At 33.5% G+C, this 13,595-nt stretch overlaps 1 long non-coding RNA gene across 1 annotated transcript; it reads right to left on the minus strand.

The window, feature by feature from the left end:
* Nucleotides 1–8,043: 8,043 nt before the first annotated feature.
* On the minus strand, nt 8,044–13,264 carry LOC128997104 (uncharacterized). Its single transcript, XR_008491095.1, has 4 exons — nt 12,957–13,264; nt 10,449–10,607; nt 9,385–9,543; nt 8,044–8,177 (listed from the first exon to the last, which is right to left on the minus strand). It is a non-coding gene; the product is annotated as an uncharacterized LOC128997104 (long non-coding RNA).
* Between the last annotated feature and the right edge of the window lie 331 nt (nt 13,265–13,595).

Genomic DNA, 13,595 nt, shown 5'->3' on the forward strand with positions numbered 1-13,595 from the left:
TATATATACATACATATATAAAAATTTGAACGAATGGTGTTTTTGGCCTCTGGGGACATCAAAATGAAAAAGTAGATGGGTCCCGGGCCAAAGTCTTATCATGAGACCTACGGTAATAGCTACTTCCTTCCCTATAGGGGAATTCGCTAAAAGTTATATGTAAATTTAGGATAAATTAGTTTTTCAATATTTGTTTTGCCTTATGATATTTCTAACAAACCTAAACTGTTTGATTTTATTTTTATTACTTCTATAATAAGGGCTCAATTTACACTAGTATTTAGATATACGGGTTTAATTATCAGAACACTTATGTAACACCAACGCATTTTATGTTGTTCAAGATGAACATTGATGAATGTACAGCCCCAGACACAGAACCTATATTAATGGATGATGACTAGATTAATTGAATGCAGTTGCAAAATTACAGTGTGTTTAGTATAAAATAAACAATATTCTTGACAAACTCAGAAATTTAAAAAACCTCCCTGTTGACTACACTTTTAATATGCTTCATGCGTTAATCTATCTATATATTAATAGGCAAGCATGTTTCTTTAAAACCTTTTTTCTCAGCTCGTGTGTATCGTAGGGAAAATCTACGCATACCGTTAGAAAACTATTTTCCTGTAGGTGTGCAGAATCCCTTTATAAATTAAAATAGGATCAAAAATAAGCACAAAAAATGAATTTGAAATTTTAAAAAATTAACATGGGTTTTATGGGTTGCTATGGTGATGACAAAATAACAACACAATATAAACAGAAAATCAAAACAAATGGAAGACATTCCAATCACATGTTTTATTTACAGTGTGGGATGAAAATAGAGAAGTTTGTACAATACATACTTTTGGTCGATTTTTCGACCACGGGGCGTGCTCTCGTATGGATTAATATGCTAGCTCCGCTCAATATTGCAAGCAGACAACTGCATTGTAAAAAATCCCTCACCTCAGAATTTTGAAAGCCCGTGGAGCAGAGTACTAGTTCAATATCGAAGGGCTAGTTCTATGTATCCTCGGAGCGGTAGATTGATTTTTGCCCAATTTGAGTCCAATCGGTTCAATAGCTTATACTTTATCTCATACAAACACACATACACCTCTTCTTTATAATATTAGAGATAGATATAGTAGATGATAGATGGATAGATAGATGTCATTATTATATGATTATTGTTATTGTTTAGTATTTGATTTGTTTACAAGTTGTACACAGATTTGGCTTAGTTAGTAAAGATACTTTTGTTAAATAAGAATCAATTATTTCATACAATTTTCAACAGTACATTAGTGGAATGCCCCGAACCCATTGTGACAAGAGTAAGTACGGTATTAATGGTACTTTGGCATTATCCGGAGGCCACCCTTATACAGCGTGCTGCGGCGGTTATGTTAAGTTGGGTTATCGTTATCATAAATATGTTTGTAGGACTTTCTTAGTTTCGCTATGAATGGAATGATACCAGATGAGTCACACCATCGCCAAATCCCATCCAATTAGGCCAAGTTCAGGTCGTTGACCAATGGCCGGAGCGCGCGCATCATCTGTCACCGCCTGTACCTCAGGTATCGTCACTCATGTGGTATCGTTAGATTCAAAACGAGACGAGGAAACCACCCAAGAGGCAGAACTCAAAAACCACTACTGTAATTGCAATCATGTCAAATTTGGACAGTAGGACAATAAGTTAATTAAAGTATACTCTTTCCAATTATGTAGTTATTTTTGGCCTTAGGTAAAAAACCCTCTAAAACAAGTTGCCTCCGAATAACACCAAAGTAACGGTACGGTATTTCCTTACGAATGAAATGGAATTTCAAGCAGAACATCATAAATGTAATAGAAATCTTGGTTTGAGATATCTCCTAATGAGTTTTTCGGAATATATCTGTCTGGTATGAACTTCTCTGGGCAATACCCTTGACTCAGAGGTCAAAGTACATTACCCGGTTGGGTCGAATCTAGTTATGTATCCTTTCTCAAATTCCTCTAAATAGAAAAACAGGTGTGCGCTAGTCCACACAAAGTACATTTTTGTTTGCTGTACTCTGTATCAACGATGTATATTTTGTTTTTGGTTGAATGTACTATTGTACTGTATTATTATTTTCACCACAATATGGTTTTAAGAGAAATTATAACCGAACAATACATTTTCATCATTTTTGTTTAGGCCATACACACGTGAATTACAATTAAGTAATGAAGTTTTTAGGTAACTGAATTTATAATTCATTGTCATAATGCTGAAAAAGAAAATAAGTATGGGCATAATACCAGGTATACACCTAAAAAAAATCCTAAGAAAGTACAGTAATAACTTATTTTTCAAAATTATTAAAGTTTCATGTTTTTGTATTCAATAACAATATGCGAAAACATAACAAATATTATTATTTTAATTCTAGAATGACCCCTAATCGTTAATTTGTAGTGAGTTTTATCTTACAATTTATTTTAAACAATAACCGTTAACTAAAAGGAAAAATTGTCATGCGTGTACTTTATTTCTATGGCAGATCTTTATAGGAAAACGGTTCGAAAATTAATGATTTAACAATAACTAATGTCTAATTAACTTAACAGTAAACTAGATAACACGAGTCCAGGTAAACTGCAAAAAGTGATGCATTTTATAATACACAGACAACCAGCGGGTTTTGCCAACAAAGATGGCGGGTTGTCGTGTACGCCCCATGTTAACTCTCGTCAACCCGCCACCTCGCATGTAAGCGTCAACGTGCCACCGCGTCAACCCACCATCACTATTTTATGAGGTGGCGGGTTGTCGTGTACGCTCAATGTTCGGTGTCGTCAACCCGCCACCTCGCACGTAGACGTCAACCAGCCACCACGTCAACCCGCCACCACACTACAGAGGTGGCTGGTTGACGTGTATGAACAGGTCTAAGCACCACCAGGACAACGTGCCACCACGACAACCCGCCATCACACAATTTTCCGAGGTGGCGGGTTGTCGTGCACGCTAGAGTCAACGTGCCATCCCGACAACGAGCCACCACGTCAACCCGCCACCTCAAACTTCTTCTTCTTTTTGATGGCGGGTTGACGTGGTGGCTGGTTGACGTGGTGGCGCCTTGGCGCGTTCCCCTAATATTATTAGCAAGATTTGACATATCGTTGATTTGACACTACAGCTACATAGCTTTTAAATCGTGCCTGGTACGATGCCATAGCTTATAATGTCATAGCTTATAATTGCGAATATGTTGCATAGCTTATAATCTTGAAAATGTGGCATAGCTTATAATGGAAAATTTAAATTGTTCCATCGCTTATAATCGTAGAAATGTGGCATAGCTTATAACGGTTTTCTTAAAATGTGGCATAACTTATAATGGTATAGCTCAAATGTGCTGCAGCTTATAATATCTCGTTTGTTCTATAGCTTATAATTTTCAAAATGTGGCATAGCTTATAATGCGCGGGAATGACGTCATAGCGGATGGAACAGCTGATTGCTCCTCAGTAAACAACCAAATTATCGTGCGATGGTCCTCAAATTATCGTACGGACTAGCAGCCACTACTCGGCAATAGAAGTTGCGTTAAGTGCAGCCAACATAGCAAAACCCAAAATATTTTAAAACTCCTGAAAGCAAAAAGATCATATGTACTCGATGTATATTAAAACGTGTTTTTGTTTAATAGTAGAATAATAATTTTGGGTATAGGCCTATATTGTTATTCTTTAATTATGTAAACTGAAACATATTATCAAAAGTTTGATACTGCTCGTGATGCTAAGTTATACTATGCATTTTTTTAACAAAGTTTTATTTACAATCGTATAATAACTAGTTTTTATTTTATAATATTTATTTTGTAATATTATGTAATACCGGCAAAAAAATACTTTATCATAGATAAAACCATAGACTATGCCACATAAGTAGACTTCTCATCCCATTGTTAATTTTGAAGCTTGTTTTTCTTGTCTATTATTTCATGTACGTCACACTTATCGTGCTACTGTAGACGTAATCTTGTTTCTATTATTTTAGGGGTATTTTCATTTGTGCTTTACTGTTTGGTTTTATAATTAGGACTAGGAGACCAGTTATTGTTTATGATTATATCTTTTATTTCGTTAAATGAGGTTTTAAATAACTGAAACAAGAAACAAATTTTAAACCAAACACAACCTCAACAGTTGGTACAGAACTAACAATAAAATTGGCTTCAGCTGTTCAACAAGGATGAAAAATCTACTAAGGGACTTTATGTTTTATCTACGATACAACATATTCCCTTAGCCCTTAGTAGATTTCTCATATTTATAGAACAGTTGAAGCCAAAACTTTAGTTTTTATTTCAGTCCGGTGCAATGTAGATTGGAGAGGTCATGTTATGTTTACAATTTGTTTCTTGTTAGTTCAGTAAATTTCTTTATTGTTATTGCTGAAATAGTTCAGCCTTCGTTTAGCCAAATAAAACTATCTTGTCATGTAGCGGTCAGTGTCGCCGGACAAGAACTAGACACAAAAAACGAGCTTAAAAATTTACAAATTTTAAAATTGACCGTCAGAATTCTGTGTTGAAAGACAGAATTATCTTGCAGGTGTTCACATTTAAAATCTAAGTCAAATTTAACAACCTGGCCTTACTCTCTATGAAAAATTAGAACTATGAGTTTTAAAGTCAGAAAGTGCGAAGATGAGTATGAAACCTGAATAATGGTTGTATTGCTATGGGAGCGCGTTTTTAAGACGCCACCACGACACACAAGGATACGTCGATAAAACGTTGGTTAGTCTCTATGGTAATACAGAGAGCCAGAAAGTAGTATACCCTTCATGCAATATAATTTATTGAAGCAAAAAATTGATAAAAATTGGCAAAAGTTGTATTGTTGTATAACAATTTTAAAACCTTTTGATTTAAACTTCATATTACAACAATTTTAATATAAAATTGTTGTCATTTAAAATTTTAAAATTGTTTAACAATCAGTTTTTTTTGGTTAAAAATAAGTTTTAATACAAGTTGTAACTATTTTACAACAGTTTTAAAATCGTTTAGCAATAAATTTTTCGCGGTTTAAAAAATAAGTTTAAATACATGTAACTATTTTACAACAATTTTAAAATTGTTAAACAATCAGTTTTTTGCAGTTTAAAAAACAAGTTTGAATACAAGCTGTAACTATTTTACAACAGTTTTAAATTGTTTTATTCTTAGTTTTTTATAAACAATTTTAAAACAATGTTTTTAAATTGTTTACAATACAGTACCGGTGATATAAACAATTGTTTGTGTAGCTCTTAAAAAACAACAAGTTTCAACAATTTTGAAATCAATTTTCTCAACAATATTTAAATTGTTTACAAAACTTCTAAACAATTGTTTTGAGGTTATTACAATACAAGTTTCAACAATTTTGAAATAAATGTTTAATTTCTTTGATTATTTATGTTTAATTCTAATTAATGGGTTGTGGGCTATCCCTTTTTGGCCGTTTTAAAATTTCCTTGCATTTAATTTTTATATATACTAGATAAATAGATTTTATCAATCAAGTTTATAAATAACAGCGTATAATGTTTAATTTTTTTAATTGAAAATGAAATGAAGTAATTGGATAAGTACCTATTAAAATACGTAAAAAATTATGTTTATTGTACAGGTAAAGCATGGCAATTAAATAATTCTTCTTATAAAGAATTTTTTGATAATACAATACAATTCTTTATAATTTCGTTGTAGTTATTACATTATGAGTATTGAATTACTTGAATAGTAAATTCATAATGCATAAGATACCGATGACGTTAATTGTGATACTAGATACAGTGATGGAACACCTGCTTAAAACATATAATAGGTAATTATAATAATGCAAATATTTTTGTTGCTTTTTTTAAGTTATTTGAGCAAATTTTTAGTAGTTGAAAAATTTAAGGAGGGGGGGGAGATGAATTAATCATTTAACAATAATTATAATGACATTAGCAAGGTTAATTAATTCATCTACAGGGTGTTTTTTTAAGTGTGCCACCATTGGGATCTCAGTAACTAATGATTTTACAGCAAACTTTAAAAGGGGAAAATTCCCTTGTTTTTAAAGAGGTTCAAAAATAATTAAATGCATTTTTTGTAAATGGCGGCCATTTTCCAATATGGCGGTCAACTTTGAAATTTCTTATGGAACACCCTATATTTTATCATGTTTTCGGATAGAACATGCAATTTAAAAACTTTTTTATTCTTGACATTTTTTCGACAAACCCACTCGTTTAGGAGTTACAGCCTATGGAAAAATGACTTTCGGTGTACATTTTACATCATGTAACTCCTAAACAAGTAGGTTTATAGCGAAAATGCGAATAGTAAATAAGTCAAATTAGTCTTAAAAATTGCATCCACATTCCATAAGGACCATAAAATACACAGTTTTCCACTTTTCAAGTTTGCCACCATTTTGGAAAATGGCCGCCATTTTTTAAATAGTATAATTAATATGTTTAATGAATTTTATGATCTTTTTGGAATGTGGATGCAATTTTAAGACTTATTGGCCACACTTACTTGCCACAGCTATGGGACAAGGCACAGACATAAAATCAGTTTTTCTAATCTCAACTTAAAATTCTTTGAAAAAAAACTTCATATGCTGGGATTAAGTTTTATAACCCTCTACCAGATAATATTTTAAAAATTACGGACAAAAATTAATTTTAAAACAACTAAAAACTGTTGTTAATTTTGTCTAATGTAATTTCTTTAATATTATAAATGATAGTATTTATAAAAAGTACTAAAATTCTAAAATCCATACTGAACTCTAAAGCCAAAGCCTTCCACTAAGTTTTCACTAGTTGCGGGTTGCGGAAAACTAGTTGCTTTTTCTACAAAATACAGCGACTTTTGCTGTCGTTCACTATTGGAGAGACAAGTTTTCCACTAAATTTTGGTTTACCGCGGAGAGTTGGTAAAGATCAAAGAAAGTTTACAATAAAAAGGGGAAGACTAGTTACTACGGGCTTTGCGCAAGCAGCTTGTGGAAAACTGTTCCCCTGGCCCCTCCAAGCACCCCGAGTGTGACGTCGGGCAGTAGTCAATTCTTTGGCAATAAGTTTTCCACTAGTTGCTCTAAATTAGTGAGGAGCAACTTTTGGTTTTCCGCAAAAACTCATCCACTAGTTTGTTAAATTTGTCAGGACAGGAGCAACATTTAGTTTTAAACTTTTAGTTGTTAATTTTTGGTTGTTAACTTTTTGTTGTCAACTTTTGGTGGTCAACTTTGGTGTAAACACGGCTTAAGTCATGAGCAAAACTTACTTAGATACATTGTCAGTTTACTAAGAAGGCACTTTGTTACCAAAACAGCCATAATATAATAAGGAATAAGCAATAAGTTTATTTAACATTTGATTTGTATTGATCAAGTGATTCAGTACTAAGTAAACAATGAAATTCAAATGTTGCTTGTCGCTAGTTTTTGGCGACAATTACACCCAGCTTAAGTTGCAACCCAAACATGAGCATAAATGGGGCCTAAGGTAAATATAGTAATTTTATCTTATTACTAGCTGCTGTACCCGTGCTTTGCAGCGGGAAGATGTAATACACGGCCTAATCCAAACACTTGTTATTTGGGCTGAATTGGTTTAGTGTTTTAGTTGTGGCAGCCGCACAGCTAATAATTTCATAGTTCACACACAGCTTCATAATTTATAATAGTATAACATAATATTTGTATTAGCAAGCCTATTCTATAAATATAATAATCCAAACATTTTGTTGTCCGGATGCAAATTAACACCAAGGAAGGAATTTGGAAATTCATTATGTCTGACTGGGATTATGAAGTACTTTTATTTAAGGGTTGATCTTGGTTGTGTTACTTGCTTTTTATATAGTAGATAATCAACATGATTAGGCATAATAATGGAGTGATGTTTTAATGTTTCATCTAGAATAAAAGGTGAATAGCATTAAACATTTTTGTTTATAAAATATTTTTAGATAAGGGTAGGGACCTTAATAAAACACAACAATGAATCATAATAGGTAGTCTGTAAATTAGAGAAAGTTTTATTGTTTAGACCTTAAACATGACTTCTTACAACACAATTGAAATTAAGAAATTATTATAAGCGAAGTTAATAGCTGAGCAACCCTTCTGCATTCGTCTGTCTTGATATCCTGAAACAAATAAACAATAACTCAAAATTGTAATCAGAACTAAATAGAGAAATGGGTGCCTTGTTAGCTTGGTGGTTATATTGTCCTCGACTTTGCTGCAAGAGAAATTTCAGAAATCAAACTGTGTCCTCCCCCATTGCAAATGCTAAGTTGGAGTATAACTGCAATAAGCATTTTAAACTTATATGCCGACCCCGTACGAAGGACGGGTACTTTGCTAGATACTAATAAAAATGTTATTATATATAATGTTTTGTAAATCATTACATAAATATAAATGATAGTAGCCTTTCTCAATCGCATGATCTGACAAGCCAGGTGTCTCATCGAACTAGCACGATTGTTCGTTTTTCTCAAAGCTCGTACGTATGACCAATCGATGTATCTAATGATCAATGGGTGTTGGGGGGAAATATCTAATTTAATTCTGTGCATGTATTAAAATTTATTTACCACAAAAAGATGTGAGACTACTTTTGTTACCAGTTGTGTAATGTGTAGCAATAAACTAATCACAGCTATAAACAAATAACTTAGTGTTTCCATTCCACACATTTAGCCTGTTGCAAGCTGGTGTAGTTGTTTAGCGTAAGTCTTTGGCTCCGATGATTGTGGATTCACATCCTGGCAATCACCATGGCAATTTGACAGATGGCCACACCGTGCGTTGCTCCTCATGATCGTTGGTACGGCCATCTTTAAATGCCCTTACCCATACTTGCGTACCATTCCATCACTCATAATTTTCTCGCCATACACTTCATTAATCTGTCGATGAAAATCAATGGCTTTCACACCCTTAGCACTTAAAAATCTAATTACAGCGCAAACTTCACAGATGGGGCAGTCTCATTTGGCAGCACCATTTTGAATGCTCAAATTTGGTTGTAAACACAGCCGATTTTTACCTAAATTTGAGCGCAGGCTTGCCAATAGATGCACATACATGGCACAAATGTCCAAAATGCCAATCGCAGCACTGGAATGGAGAAATTAAAAAACAGTACTTACTTAAATAATATGCCTCATATTATTCTGTCATCATAGGTAACTCTGAAACTTGAACATTTGCTGTAAGTTGATTAAAGCGTGTGTGTATTTTTATATAAAAACTTAACCGCTGCAGCACATCATTTAAGTAGATGTTAAACAAGAACTGAAAATGCTTCTTAGTCATATTGATATAACATAGCTTAGCCAAACTTACTTATTTTTATTGCTTTCGATATTTGTCCAAGAAGATTCCTCTCTTTTTTATTTGACCCCAAATAAGCAGACAACTTCATCAATCTTGTTAACGTGTGAAGTACTCTCATACATTAACACCAAACATTTGCAATGCTACAAGCCTTACAAGAAAATTTACCTGGAACAAAAATAGGCAGTGTATATAATTTACTTCTTGTTAAAAGTAAAAACAGAATAGGTATAGAAACAATGACACAAGGTGGGGCCTATTTTCTTTCTACATATACTTGGAATGGTAAATAAAAACGTATAATAATAGCAGAGTGGTTATATAATTCATTATTTTAAACTCGAAGGCCACTGGTTCTCTCAGACCCAAGTGAACCAAACGTGAAACAAACGTAATACAAGGATATGTGCCTTTGCCAACCATAACCAAAGTCTGCTAAGCCAATCAAAATCCATCTGTTATTCTTCACTAGCCTACTAGCTAAAGTGTATTTTTTTCCAAATATAAAAACTTAACCGCCACAGCACATCATAAGTTAACACGATGACTGCTGGAAACAACGTACAGGCGCTCCCCAGTGGCGGGCGAAGCCCCGGCACGCAACCAAATCAGCGAACGCAATTGGCATTCAAATATTTCAGTCTGACGAATCACAAACGAGCAGTGGTGACTGTGCTGCGTTACCCCGAGAGTGGATGTAGTTCACTGAAACACCCAAAGGTAGCAGCACTGCACGGATCCGTATCCAGCGTCTTTGTAATGTGGGTTGAAGAGAAAAAATCCCCAAAACCGGGACAAAAGCATTGCCAGACAGGATTTTACGGGAAATTTTAGTACCAACCTACACCAAAGTAAAGCTCGCATTCTAAGCTGGCAGGCTGGCAACGATTATAACGTCTCCGTCTGAGGCTAAGCTCACACTGACTCAATATATTTCTGTTGGTCTGGCGCCGACTTTTGTCGGCGCGCGCCACATTGAAGTGCTAGCGAGTCGGCGTCAGCAATCAACGTGTTAATGTTAAACAAGGACTGAAAATGCTTTTTAATCATATTGATAACTTAGCCAAACTTACTTATCTTTATTGCTTTCGATTCTTTTTTAAGAAAATTTCTCTCCTTCTTATTTGGCCCCAAATAAGCAGACAACTTAATCAATATTGTTTACATGTGAAGTACTCTCATACATTAACACCAAACATTTGCAATGCTCCAAGCTTTACAAGAAAATTTACCTGGAACAAAAATAGGCAGTGTACATCAATCAGGCCTACTTCTTGTTAAATGTAAAAACAGAATATAGAACTATAGCTCAAGGTAGGGCATATTTTCTTTGTACAAATATTTGGATTGGTAGATAAAAACTTAAAAACTCGAAGGCCACTGGTTCTCTCGGACCCAAGTGTCATTACCCAGGTGGAGCTAATAAAGTGTGTTTTTTTATTAAAACATTAATAGCTTAGTATAAAATAAAGCTTTCAAGTTTGATTTATAAAAATAAATATAGCCTATATATATATATAGTTTAAAATATAAATTAAGCTTTTTGTTGGTCGCAAAACATAAACAAATAAAAAGTAGAAGAAGGTAGTTTCTAATGTTATTCTTATGGGACAAATTTAAAAATGTATTTTGAGGGTTTTATAATTACTACTGAACGGAATCGTCTAAATTTTATGGTGTCTTTCCAATGGTGTCATAATTAAGATTCGTGCAATTTTTTAACACTATAGGTGCAATGGTTAGCTTGAGTTTTTTATGCGAATACTTACACACACACACAGTTAAGCGGACAACTAATCCACGACTCCACTATACACAACACGATACATAGATGACATATTATTTTTTTTTAATTTCTTTAGAAAGGTCTAGAGAATAATTGATAAATTTTGTGTTTTAAGGGTAAAAAATGAGAAAACCCCATTTTTTCTCTGCATAGAACTCATTAAAACCCGGTCCCATGGCCCGATCATGCTAGTTCGCGAACTCATTCAGATTTATCCCGCCTTACACCTTCAAACCGAATTTTCATTTGATTTTAGGTTATGAAAGAAACATAATACAAGGATATTTGCCTTTGCCAATTACAATCAATTGTAAGTAAGTTATGGTGGGCTAATATGAAAACAGTTGACCCATAGGCCTACTTGCCTAATTTGTAATTTTATTCATGTACTCAGGTATGTGTCACAATTTCATTTTCTTAGGTAGCCTACATGTTTTTTGCCATAAGTTAACTGCATGGTTTGCTGCCTTGTTTACTGTGTGAAATTAACCTAACTTAAGTTTTGTGACGTTGCCTATTGTAAGTTATTTTATAGACTACTAAATTTCCATTCATACTTGGCTTAAAATACCTAATATGTATCGTCGCCATTTCATTGAATAGTATTAAAAAAATTGATGGTAGAATAAGTTAAAGGGTACAGTTTCTTAACTGGGCTACGCTAATTTTATTGAAACTATCGATTCGATTAGTAAACCTACATGCGATTTTTTCACCATCAGCAAGTTTGGTTGGTTAAGTTAGGTTATGATAATTTAATTTTATAATAAACTTAGATATTAGAATTCATTCCTACTACTGGAACGTCAGTTATTAATAATAATATACTGTTACCTTCTAACGTTCCAAAATGGTGTGGTCATACGACGCGTTTCGTCAACACAGTGACATCATCAGCCGTTGAATACATTCACTGATATTTTTATTAAGCGACGACAATACCGATCGGTCCTTAAATGTAAAAATTATGTGTTCGTGTTCGTGATATGTGTTTTGTGTTAATTATCAAGACGAAGCGATAGCGGATCACCTGATGACGTCACTGTGTTGACGAAACGCGTCGTATGACCACACCATTTTGGAACGTTAGAAGGTAACAGTATATTATTATTAAACTTAGATAGGTATATTTTAAAATATCTATTATTAATCAATATTTTTAATTCAATACTGTAGTTCAATAATATATATTAACTTAAGGTAGCGTAGCCCAGTTAAGAAACTGTAGGCCTACCCAAGTTAAATCTCTTGGCTCAGTATTATCACGCTTACCATTTCTAAGGTTACACAAATGATACAAACTTGATAGCCTACTTATATCGAATATAGGCCTACTCGAATACTTAATACTCATTCAAATGAGTGTAGGACGTAAACTTAAGGGCTGCACTTTACGTCCTACACTCATTCGAATGAAAATATCGATCGATATATCGATTATTAGATAAGTTATATCATTTGGTTAGTTAGGTAAGGTTAACCTAACCTAACTAACCAAACGATATATCGAATGAAACAATCTAATAATCGATATTTTCATTCGAATGAGTGTAGGACGTAAAATAAAGTGCAGCCGTTGAATACATTCACTGATATTTTTATTAAGTTAATTGTTTAGGCCTGTCACAGGAAATCTGTAACTTGAGTCACAGCTACCTTAAGCTTAAGTAGGCTAGGCAACTGTACCTACTAACTTAACCTAATAACACTCAAGCAAATAATAGCCTACTGCATTTTGTTACTTTGAATAACAAGGCCTAGGATAGGAACAGGATTGGATTAAAACACAACTTACTGGATTTCAACACCTCAATAGTTTTGGAATTTTTTGATGTTTACAATTTATTAATAATTATTGTTCCTCTTCTTTATCTTCTGTCAACACCAGCCGGACTATTGACAAGATTCATTAATTTTCAATGCCGTTATCCTTCACTTCATTTTCATATCTTTTAACTTCTCACTATAAATATTTCTTGCATTTTCATTGTCATATAGCATGTAATTGTTGCCATTTCTCGTATAAAAATCGTTTAAAACATTTAAATAAATAAATGTTTAGGTTATAAATTACGATATCGCAGTTGTCAGTACGGTCAATTACAATAATTATCGTATCCTACCATAAAATATCGTATATATGGTAGACCTGACTGAAACGAGCAGCTGATGCCATTCCCACAATGCAACATTCTCTTCAATTATAAGCTATGCCCCAAAATCAGGATTATAAGGTATGACTCAAAATCAGGATTATAAGCTATAGAACAGAATCGGAATTATAAGCTGCGCCACTATTTGACCATTATAAGTTGTGAAACTGAAAATGTGTCATACCTTATAACGTTTTAGAGAAATTGTGGCATAGCTTATAATTTTTCGTGAAAGTGTGGCATAGCTTATAACTGATTATAAGCTATGCCACATTTTCAAC

This window comes from Macrosteles quadrilineatus, unplaced genomic scaffold, assembly GCF_028750875.1.
Source record: "Macrosteles quadrilineatus isolate MER2022 unplaced genomic scaffold, UCM_ALF_1.0 Scaffold_6__1_contigs__length_79288215, whole genome shotgun sequence".
In the NCBI taxonomy this organism is placed as follows: Eukaryota; Metazoa; Arthropoda; class Insecta; order Hemiptera; family Cicadellidae; genus Macrosteles; species Macrosteles quadrilineatus.